The sequence below is a fragment of the Spinacia oleracea genome, chromosome 1 (assembly GCF_020520425.1).
Source record: "Spinacia oleracea cultivar Varoflay chromosome 1, BTI_SOV_V1, whole genome shotgun sequence".
Taxonomy (NCBI): domain Eukaryota; kingdom Viridiplantae; phylum Streptophyta; class Magnoliopsida; order Caryophyllales; family Amaranthaceae; genus Spinacia; species Spinacia oleracea.
In genome coordinates, this window is record NC_079487.1 from 33,828,424 (window position 1) to 33,837,683 (window position 9,260).

A 9,260-nucleotide genomic window follows, 5' to 3' on the forward strand; every position below is an offset into this window, starting at 1 on the left:
AGGGGCGTAAGAAGCACAAGTATCGGATGCTTCTTTCATCTCCTTTTTGGGAAAGGGGAGGGTGGTTATAATTTTGTTTTTTGAAAGCCAAATATTAATGCATTTTATTATTTAATAGACGTTTTATCTGTAAAGACAGGTAATCTTAAGTCGTATTATGTACCCAATCGGCATTCGATTAACAACGAATTGTCTTGAGGTTGTTTTGGGCAACGCTGGGTAAAACTGATATGTAGAGTGAAATATTGGTAAAATGAAGTTGGCTCACTACAAGAAATTGTATCATTAACGGCAGGAAATCCCGTCGCTAGACGCCAAAAATTGTTGATTAACTACGGGATTTCCTGTCGCGAACCCGTTATAAAAGGGGGCCGTCATTAATGGAAAATTCCGTCGTTAACCCGTCGTAAAAGACATTGACGGTTGTTCCCGTCTTTGTTTGTTGTTAGCCCCATCGCAAAAGGCTTTTCCGACTCGATTTTTGAACCTTCGTTATTAGGTTGTCATTAAAGATATAAATTATTGTAGTGACTCTGGATGAAAAGATGGTAGCCTCCTTGTTTTAGATATTAGGTAAGTCATCTAATATTGGTAACGCTAATATCATACGAAGAAGTATTAATTTTGACTTTGTCCGCGCTAGGTCTCAAATACAAAGAGGGATCTCCTCTTATCAATGTCATTTTATTTTCAATTCGCAAACTCGAGAACTCTTAAAAAGTTGCACAACTCTTTTATCAGCTGTTCCATGAAATACTTTAATACCGTCATGCATGTTAGATTCTCAAACTTCTTTATTGTATAACTCTAAAACTCATTGCACTTACATACCTTGCTTTGTTCTCTTCATCCATGTATAGCTTTTTGAAAATGATCTTAAAAGTTGTTGTCCTTGTTTTATGATTAAAAACATTTGTTCATAGAAAGATGGTGGAATTGAGAATCAAATTCTTGGCTTCTCGTACAATCAAGAGAATGAGATGCTTGTTATCTCATCTTTGTTTGTGGTGTTGTTTTGTGTATAGAAATTTAGCTGAAAAAGCAAAATTGATCACAAGGAAGTAGACTGGTTTGCTAATTCTTACTCCTATTGTCTACTATTCAAGCTTTGGGTGTATTAGTGTATAGGTTGGGCTGAACGTACAGAACCAATGGACCATACTACTACTATACTATTCGTGATTATGTGGTACCATGTACGGAGTATTTAATCTATTACTATATACTAAAACAGACACCAGGAATGGCACATGTCATTTTCTGGTGTAAAATTTTCCCGCCTAAAATATTTTCCAAAAATATATATCTTTTTATTTCATTTTTATTCTCTACCTTTTTGTAAACTATCTTTGTATGGAAAAAAGTTAATAAATTATAGATAATAGATATCACGTAATAATAATTTTGCTAAATATTTTTTGATAATATTTTAGCCAAATCGGTTTTATAGTAATGAAAATTATATTCACTCGATATGTCGATCAAATTAGCATATTACACATATATAAAATGCAGGATAAATAAATTTAAATGAGTATGCTAAATTTTTTTATAAATATGTAGTAGTTTGGGATATTTATAATTAGTTAAATATTTTGTAAAAAATAATTATCATAATCCGTGCGTGCACGGGATCTAATCTAGTAAGCTTTATTAAAGAGTATGAAAACAAGAGGTACACGGAAAAAATACTCCCTCCGTTTTTTAAACTTTTTGCTGAGCTTTTTGTATCGAGTGGTCATAAATTATTTAAGACCCGATTCAATAAACTAACTCATAAATTATCCAATTTTGACATTAATTCAATTTTGATATTTACCACCTTTTAAGTTTAATGTTTTGTATTTATCACCTTATAAAATGGTATTTCATATTTATCACCTTAATTTTATGAAATATTTTAAATTCATCCCCTCTTAACGGTTTTCATCAAATTTTCGGCCCATGTGAACCATGTTTAACTAACTTCTTCAATTGAAAACCTAATGAAAGAGGACGAAAATTAAAGAAGTTGGTTAAGGGTGCGTTCTGTTCAACTTATTTGACCTGAACTTATCTGAACTTATCTGAACTTATCTGAACTTATCCGATCTTATCTGAACTTATCTGATCTGAACTTATCTAAACTTATTGGAACTTATTGAAACTTATTGGAACTTATCTGAACTTATCTGAACTTATTGAAACTTATTACTAATAATAAATAAATAATAAATAATAAATAATAAATAATAAATAATAAATAATAAATAATAAATAATAAATAATAAATAATAAATAATAAATAATAAATAATAAATAATAAATAATAAATAATAAATAATAAATAATAAATAATAAATAATAAATAATAAATAATAAATAATAAATAATAAATAATAAATAATAAATAATAAATAATAAATATAAATAATAAATAATAATAATAAATAATAAATAATAAATAATAAATAATAAATAATAAATAATAAATAATAAATAATAAATAATAAATAATAATAATAAATAATAATAATAAATAATAATAATAATAATAATAAATAATAATAAATAAATAATAAATAATAAATAATAAATAATAAATAATAAATAATAAATAATAAATAATAAATAATAAATAATAAATAATAAATAATAAATAATAAATAATAAATAATAAATAATAATAATAAATAATAAATAATAAATAATAAATAATAAATAATAAATAATCAATAATAAATAATCAATAATCAATAATAAATAATAAATAATAAATAATAAATAATAAATACTACCTCCGTTCCTTAATGTTCTTTACGATTACTATTTGCACGGAATCCAATGCAATATTTAACGACTTATATATCCATTTTCGTATGTGAAAAAATTATAAAAAATTGATATTTTGAAAATACATAATGAGACCAATCTAACAAGATTTTACATGATAACATTTTGATGTATGTAACAGTGGGAATCCACGGTCAAAGTTTTCATACTTTAGACACATATTCCAAAGCGTAAAGAACATTAAGGAACAGAGGTAGTAATAAATAATAAATAATAAATAATAAATAATAAATAATAATAATAAATAATAAATAATAAATAATAAATAATAAATAATAAATAATAAATAATAAATAATAAATAATAAATAATAAATAATAAATATAAATAATAAATAATAAATAATAAATAATAAATAATAATAATAAATAATAAATAATAAATAATAATAATAATAATAAATAATAAATAATAAATAATAAATAATAAATAATAAATAATAAATAATAAATAATAAATAATAAATAATAAATAATAAATAATAAATAATAATAATAAATAATAAATAATAAATAATAAATAATAAATAATAAATAATAAATAATAAATAATAAATAATATAATAATAAATAATAAATAATAAATAATAAATAATAAATAATAAATAATAATAATAATAATAATAATAAATAATAAATAATAAATAATAAATAATAATAATAAATAATAAATAATAAATAATAATAATAAATAATAATAATAAATAATAAATAATAAATAATAATAATAAATAATAAATAATAATAATAAATAATAAATAATAAATAATAAATAATAAATAATAATAATAATAATAATAAATAATAAATAATAAATAATAAATAATAAATAATAAATAATAAATAATAAATAATAAATAATAAATAATAAATAATAAATAATAATAATAAATAATAATAATAAATAATAAATAATAAATAATAAATAATAAATAATAAATAATAAATAATAAATAATAAATAATAAATAATAAATAATAAATAATAAATAATAAATAATAATAATAAATAATAAATAATAATAATAAATAATAAATAATAAATAATAAATAATAAATAATAATAATAAATAATAAATAATAAATAATAAATAATAAATAATAAATAATAAATAATAAATAATAAATAATAAATAATAAATAATAAATAATAAATAATAAATAATAAATAATAAATAATAAATAATAAATAATAAATAATAATAATAATAATAATAATAAATAATAAATAATAAATAATAAATAATAAATAATAAATAATAATAATAAATAATAAATAATAAATAATAAATAATAAATAATAAATAATAAATAATAAATAATAAATGATAAATGATAAATGATATATAATAAATAATACATAATAAATAATACATAAATAATATATAATAATAAAAAAATAATAATAATAAACAAATAATATATAATAATAAATAAATAATAAATAATAAACAATAAACAATAAATAATAAATAATAAATAATAAATGATTAATAATTAATAATTAATAATTAATAAAAAATAATTAATAAAAAATAATTAATAAAAAAAAATAAAAAATAAAAAAATAAAAAATAAAAAATTAAAAATAATAAATAATAATATTAATAATAATAATAATAAATAATAATATTATTATTAATATTGGAACTTATCTGAACTTATTGGAACTTATTGAAACTTATCTGAACTTATCTGAACTTATTGGAACTTATTGGAACTTATCTGAACTTATCTGAACTTATTGGAACTTATTGGAACTTATCTGAACTTATCTGAACTTATTGGAACTTATTGGAACTTATTGGACCTGAAACTTATTTTTTTAAGGTGAACAGAACGCACCCTAAGTGGAGCTCACATGGATGAAAAATTGGACAAAATTCGTTAAAAATTGATGAATACAAAACTTTTCATAAGATTAAGGTGGTAAATATGAAATAACATTTCATAAGGGGGTAAGTACAAAATTATGAAACTTAAAAGGTGGTAAATAAAAAATAATTATAAAGAGTATGATAACAAGAGGCACACGCAAAATACTCCATTTTTTAATCTTTTCGCTGAGCTTTTTGTATCGAGTGGTCATAAATTATTTAAGACCTGACTCAATAAACTAACTCTGGATTATCCAATTTTGACATTAATCAATATTGACTCGACTCGTACCTAATCTAACTAACTTAAAACCATCATGAAGAATCACCAAACTTTCTCTCTCTTAATACCTCTGCCTTCTCTCTAACCCTAACCAAAACCCTAAGTTCGTCGTCGTCCTAGCCGGCTCGCTTGGCCGCCACCCGCTAAACGGTCGCCTGCGAGCCCGCTACCCGCTAAACGGTCGCCGGCGAGCCCGCTTTCTTCTTTAATTAGTTGTGTGTGTGTCGTTTTCTAGTTTTTCCGGTAGGGGAGAAGAAGAGGAGCCAAGCTTGTGGTTAAGAAGCTTCTACCACCTCTTATTGGGCTTCTTTCTGCCGGAAATTTTCTCAATGGCGGTAGGTCGGTTGCGAGTGTGTGTCCTTTTGTTTACCTCTGCCTTTCTTGAAGAAGGAAGATTAAGTTTTACATGGGTTTTAACAGTTGAGGCTCTCTAACCTCAGATCTATTCCGTACGCCGCCATCGAAAAACGACGATAAAGGTAAAAGTACGGGCTATGGTTTCTATTTTGGGGAAATTAGGAGTTTTCGGCTCTCAGGTCTATTTTGGAGGGAATTCCGGCCAATTGTAATTGGAGCGACTCTCATCGCCGTCGTCTTGTGGTATCGGAGAAACGCCGATCTTGACAATAAAGGAGAGGAGAGGAATCAAATTGGAGCTAACCTAGTCATCGTTGTCTTGTGGTGTCGGGAAAAAAAAACTCTGATCTTGACGATAAAATGTGAAAGCTTGGTCAAGCTTCTGCTTCAGTTTTCGGATTGGCTTTTGTCACAATTTGGCTGGCTGTAAGTGGTGTTCCTTTTCCTCTTTTCTTCCTTCTACCTTGTTGTGTGGTTTAATGGGTTTAGGACTGTCTGTAGGTGTTTTCTTGGTATGCTTGTTCCTTGTCTTAGTTGCTGGTCCATTAATGTGTTTTTGTTGGGACAACTTGTTCTGGGTAGCATTAGTTTGTTTTTCTCTGTGTAGGTTGGCTGCTTATCCATATGAGGTTGTTGTTGGTTCGGCTAAAGTTTGGTTTCCGAACTCATGGTTGGTTTTAGGGTGTCCTATGTGGGTTGTCCTAATTTGGAAGATTGAAATAGGAATGTGGGGATTAGGTACTAAGTTTGTGGAGGTGATGTGTGTTAATGTCATTTCCTCGTTTGGGCATTCGTGTTCTTCTGGTAGTCGAGTGTCCTTGTGTGGTGTTAGCATTGTTGGAGGTTCTGTGTTGGATGCTGAGTTGAGGAAAGGAGATTGGTGTGGGAGGGGGTTTGAGTTTACTTGGTTCTTGGTTGTTAGGTCGTCTATGAGATTAATGAAAGTTAATTCTCATTTTAGGTTAGCGATAACTGAGTTTGTCGCTTTCAAAAACTTGTATTTTAGCGCTGCTCCCCATTTTATGGGGGTTCATAGCATGCCTTTCGAGTCACTTGTAGTGACTCATGCCGCTTGTGAGCAAATCACAAGTTCTTTGCAACCGGTCCATGTCATTACTACTCTTCTACTTCTTTCCTTGGGTTTAAATTGTATCAGGTTTTTAAAGGAACCTCCAGGTTATGGTCCCTATTTCCTAGTCTTCTACAAGAAAATCAACATGAAAGGCTTTGGCATGCTACTTGATCTGTGGCGATGTAAACAAAGTCAAGTCAACAACCAGATGGCCAATGGAGAAGATCTTGCTATCTGTTTAATGTTATGTAGTTTGCTTTCAGTGTGTTATGTAACTCTTTGTAATTTGTGAACCTTTTTATTTATGCAAAATTAAGCCTATGTCAAAAAAAAAAAAAAAACTAACTTAAAACCAAACTAAATAACTCATCACACGAATAATTTTAATAGACTCAAGAGTAAAAGAAAATGCGCTCAAGTATTCCTCGTCAGACAACTAAAACCCTTCTTCCCTAGCAACCTACTTCGAAGTATATGTTTCAGCTATGATACCAATAATTACTTTTGAACGAGTCTACCCTTTTAATACCATTATTGGGGTAATCTAATTGCGGCTTTGTTATGTACTTATGGTAACCTTATTCACTTTTTCAGGAAAAATAAATTTAGATAATTTTTTTTTTAACATAGGTTGAATTTTGCGTAAGTTCAGATCAAATCAGGTGAATATAACGCACCCTAAAATTATCTTATAATATAATAGTTGTATGTGTTATAATGTACTCCCTCCGTATTTATTTAAGAGATACACTTGGTCGGGCACGCGTATTAAGAAAAAGAATTGAATGAAATAAAGTAATAAAATAAGTGGGGTTGAGTAGATATTTTAATAAGAAAAATAAGTGGGGACCATGTCATTTTAGGGAGTGGGGGGTGGGGGTGGATGTAGATATATTATTTAATTAGATGGTGGGGTTGATAAGTTACTAAAAATGACAAATGTATCTCTTAAATAAATACGGCCGAAAAAAACAAGTGTATCTCTTAAATAAATACAGAGGGAGTACGTGTAAACTATAGGAGTGACTTGTGAGTTAGGATGCAAAAAATATTAGAGTAATAATGAAAAGGTACAATATGATTACTTGCTTGCAATGTAGCCAAGTGGTATTCATATCGAAGTATGTCTTAGTCTTAACAAATCAGTTGACAATTATTTAACCTCCGATATGATCGACTACTCTCAAAGTAACCCCAAAAGCAAAGGCTACCCTTCAAGATTAAGAAGATGCTTTCTATTTAACCATTTTTTTTGGTAATAATTAATTAAATAAGTTCTAATTTGAATTATTTTAAGGGATTTAATTAGCCAGAGGATCTCTAATCTCTAATCCCTAATCCCTATGAGCATTACCTTAATTCTCATGGCAGTAGCAGGAGTCAGAAGATCACTCTTTGCCACGTGGCAACATAAAATTGTCTTGATTTTTTTATTTATTTTTAATTTCAGTATTATACTCTAAAAATAAAATGAATTGAAAGAAGCAAAATCTCAAGGTTGGCTAGGCTAGAGGCTAAAAGAAAAATATTTAGTGATAATGGTGGATTGGTGGTGGTCTCTCTGACCCTAAAATTGTGGGCCTTTTGCTTTTCCTCCCTTGACCACTGATTAATTACTTAATTAGTCTATCTTAAACAAGAAATTAGTGGGTCACCTAACAATTATAAGCCTTAATACAATATTCAATCTATGGGAATGGGAATGGGAATGGGAATGGGAATGGGAAAGGGACAAAAGGAGCTTCATTTTTGGTATTTTGCATTTTCAAAGCTCTCACAAGAACGGTGGATGTTACCTAGTGTTGGTGATAACTGATTATGGTATCGATAGCACTCACTCTGTCCTATTTTAAGTTAGACACTAGTTTTTGACACGAACGATAGCCCGGATTACTATACTAATAATATTCACATTTACTTAATTTTTATTTTTTGCAATGATAACATGAAACATATAATAGTTTAGTGGTACTTTCTTACATACGTCTTTTAATATGTAGTATATTTCTCATTTTTGTTTGTCCCATCTTAAATGTAACATTTTTGCTTAAAAAAGTGGATCTCGTGTCATAATTAATTACGTACATTACTAATTACACGTACGCACTCAAATAAATAAATAAATAAAATCCATGATCAAAAAAAGTTCCTTTTGTATTTTTCTCTTTATGCTTAAAATTCCGAGTAAAGCCCATTTGTGGCATTTGAAATGGGACGGAGAGGGAATATTCGGGTAAGAATAATTTCGAATCGGGTATAAGCCATGTCATACTCATTTAAGCTAGTCATGTTAATTTGGGGTTTTATTGAAAATAAACTTATTATAAGGCACTAAATCCATTTCAATATTCAACTACATCTGATTTTGATATGTCCATTTTGAATCATCCAGTTTCAAATACGGGTCAGGTTCTGATTAGATCAATCTTAAGTAGATATGGCAAACTTGCCGTGTTGGGTCGTGTTCGTGTCGAATATAAACGGGTTGAAAATTAAAAATTTCAACACTAACCCGACTCATTTAATAAACGTGTGTGTCGTGTTAACTCGTTTAACTAATCGTGTCGAAAGCTCTTGAAACTAACCCGTTTTTTCGTGTCGTGTTTGTTCAATAAAGTTGCTCCTGTTAGGTTATGATACATATGAATAAACATAAATCATGCGGAAAAACCATAAAGCCAGAAAACATATTATTTACACATAATCATTTAGCATAATTCAGATGCATACACTTTGTAGCGTGCCCTCCCTAGCTGCGCCCGAACCGAACAAGAACAAGTCTTTAGGACTCCAAGTGTCGTCCCTCCGTAGATAGTCCACAGCACGTCCGGATCCGCCTTA